This window comes from Lactuca sativa, chromosome 2 (genome assembly GCF_002870075.4).
Source record: "Lactuca sativa cultivar Salinas chromosome 2, Lsat_Salinas_v11, whole genome shotgun sequence".
In the NCBI taxonomy this organism is placed as follows: Eukaryota; Viridiplantae; Streptophyta; class Magnoliopsida; order Asterales; family Asteraceae; genus Lactuca; species Lactuca sativa.
In genome coordinates, this window is record NC_056624.2 from 81,179,854 (window position 1) to 81,183,282 (window position 3,429).

Below are 3,429 nucleotides of genomic sequence, written 5' to 3' on the forward strand. Positions count from 1 at the left end.
AAAGCTTTAAAGTTGGTCTATGTGGTTTACTGATTTTTTTTTTTATGTTTGGTCCTTGTGGTCAATGTTAAAATGGTCATTAAAAAAATGAACAACTTAGTAGTTATATATAAGGGCCAAAAATTTTATGGATCACCAATATAAAGACCAAAATTGCAAACCAAATTCCTTATGGACAAAAACTGAAAAAACATTTACACTTAGGGATAAAAAATATAACTTACTATAATTTTAATCTTTCTTCTACATTAATTGAAAGTTGTGTAGAATCTTTACTGTTTATATATGCGTATATCTTGAAGTTTTTCTGTTTAATACTTCAAAAAACCAACTGATGTAACTTGACATGTATGTAGGTTCCTGATTATAAAGAACCAATATTCAGTATTAATGGAATTCCAGGAACCGTGTAATTTGAAATTATGAACAATAGACGACATGTTTTAACCAAGGTACACATTAAGTTTTTCATTTTATTTTATTTTGATAAAAAAAAAGTTCAGTTTTGTAAAGAGAGTAAGAAATACGTCTTCTATAGGATAATGTTGGTTGTGTAAAGCTATGCGAGATCACTAAAAAGAAGGAAGAAGTTTTTGAGATGGTACATTTGACCATTTCATACATAATTTCTTTGAATTTTGAATTTTGGACTTTTGACCATGCTGTCCACATCCAAGTCAGCATTCATGTGTGGTTCACTATAGATAGTAGACTCGGAAACTTAACTGTCCCTTTGGACACCTCATAATGTTTTTCAACAAAAATGTATTATGTTGATCTTAACATCACCGAAAAAGCTAAGGACGATAAGGTAAATTATAATTTCATTATTTTATCAATATATTATTACATTGCAAAGAAATGCACCTCAAGGATATGTTCCCGTTTCTGCTAACGGATCTTTAGAGTATGTTTTTGCATTAGCAATGAATGATACGGAACTCTTCTGTTTCATTATTTAATTGTTGGATTCATAACAAAGATATTGTATGTTGAATGATATTTATGTTATCCTAAAAACATTTCAATTCATTTTGAAATTTATGTCTGGAGATTCCAATTCCAATTCCATTGGAATCTATTAAAATCCTCATTTATATTAAAAGCTAGATTTTTTATTTTACTTTTGGCGGATTAAGGATTTAAGAAGTAAGGAGAAGGAATTAAAAGCTAAAGAGACTGAATTGAAAATGAGAGAACGAGTGCTTGTTTAATTGAAATCCATTTTGGAATGGATATCTATTATTATATTGAACTTTTGAAAATGTCAAATCATTTAGCTAAAAATAGTTTTAAAATCCTTTCAGGTATGAAGTTTGTTATACCCTTTAAGCAACCTGTGGTTTCCGAATTGTATTTTATTTCATTATTTGTATTTCGATTTTGAAAGATTTCAAATCTTTTCAGGTATGAAGTTGTTAAACCAGGAAGTGAAATAGTCCATAGTGTTGTACTAAATGAAGTCGGTTAGTTGGCTTATCTTTCTCTTTTGTCTAGAACAAACATGGGCATGATAGTACAGGTAAACAGGGGCAAAACGGTAATTAGCTAGGTCTATCTAAATTATAAGTTATAAACAATAAATAGTGATACAATGGAGCCTGATAATTGGTGGTGATTGTGAAGATGGGAAGCCTGATAATAGCCTAAAGAAGAAAAGAAACAAGACAAAAAAGAAGAATAAGAGAAAGAGAAAGAAGAAAAGGAGAAAAAAGAAGAGGTTCAAACTGATGTAAGTTGTTTGAGAAATATTCTCTCTCCATTTCGTCATATATGTGACATAATCATTCAAACATGTTGTCAACCTTTAGAATAGACGCATTAATAAATCAATCATAAATTTTTAATGTGTTTGTTACACTTACTAGACAATATAACAACACAGGTCATTGAAGGCCATAAGACATGGTTGGCTGATGCTGGTGATGTTGCCCACTTTAATTCCCTTAACATGGAAGCTAATGATAATGTTTGTCATTACTGCTTATTTGTTATAGGCTTAAATACAAGATTTCTTTACATTATGCTTCCACTTCCTCCTTTACATCAAGCATTATACTTTACTTTGAAAATCTACCTAGTAATAGAAATCAACATTCACTGCTATGGTTGGGTAGTTTTACAAAATTTAATGTCCTAATAAGAATTTTTTTTTGAATTGGTTAGATATTTCAATGTAGAACCGCTTACTAATAAAATTAGAATGTTGTAATAGAAGTTGGATGGATGCTATAAATATAATATAATACAGGAAATAAATGAAAGTAGGTTGCACAAATTGATTTTTGTCAATAAAACCAAAACCGCATAAACTTAAAATGGTCAGTTTTTTTTATATTTATTTGAAATCATATCTTGGTGCTGACACTCTTAAAAAGCTAAAGAAAGAACTCTCTGAGTTGGAGAGAGAGGTATTTTTACATGTTTACCCCTCGCAATCATTTGTATAATATTTATATTTCAACTCCAAATAGTATCTAGTATCTAACTTTCAGTTTTTTTATATTTATTTGAAATCATATCTTCATCCTTTCGTTACTCCTTAGCAGGGGTTGTGGTTGACACCAAGATTTGCCACCCAATTGAGTTTGATTTCTACCTGATGTTAATGTTGGTATTCAGGTGAACCAACTGAACTACTTGTGCTTAATAAATCTTTCAATTTAAAAGGTGATGATATATCTGATTTGCAGGGAACAAGCAGGCCAACACATTACCATGTGTTGTATGATGAGAATAAGTTCACTCTTGATAGTCTCTAAATTTTAACAAACTGTCTAGGATACACTTATCAAAGGTGTACAAGATCTATGTCCATAGCTATAAATAATATCTGATTGCTCTTGTTCTTTGAGTATAATATTATGCTAAAACTATATATGATATATTTCAAATAAAAAATGCAGTTCCTCCTGCTTACTATGCGCACTTGGCTGCATTTCGTGCCCATTATTACATGGAGGGGGTGAATTGTCTGACAGTGGTTCTTCACATGGAGTCGGGGGCGTGCAACAAGAAAATTCCCCTTAATAGCAATGTAGTATTAGGTTATATAGTTAGGGAAAACCTCTTAATAACAATGTACAATCAGATCCCCTTAATATCAATGTATTACAATTTTTTGACATAATGTTATTAAATGAAATTGATTGTTTTGGTATATATTTGTTTCTGTATTCTTGTATTATGCGTAAATGAGTATCGTAAATGCACTTCATATATGCATATCGTAAATGGTTGTTGAAGTTTAAGACACGTAAATGCGTGTCATCTTCTTTTATGACAGGGGCTTTAATGATACGCAATGTGTGTCCTAAACGCGTGTCGTAAGGTTCTAACACGCAAATGCGTGTCATATTTCTTTATGATACACGTAATGCGTGTCGTAAACGCGCGTCGTAAATGCGCATCGTAAATAGACGACGCACA

At 31.0% G+C, this 3,429-nt stretch overlaps 1 long non-coding RNA gene across 1 annotated transcript; it reads left to right on the forward strand.

The window, feature by feature from the left end:
• Positions 1-2,175: 2,175 nt before the first annotated feature.
• Positions 2,176-3,150, forward strand: LOC122196702 (uncharacterized). Its single transcript, XR_006188733.2, has 3 exons — positions 2,176-2,622; positions 2,694-2,797; positions 2,907-3,150. It is a non-coding gene; the product is annotated as an uncharacterized LOC122196702 (long non-coding RNA).
• Positions 3,151-3,429: the final 279 nt, after the last annotated feature.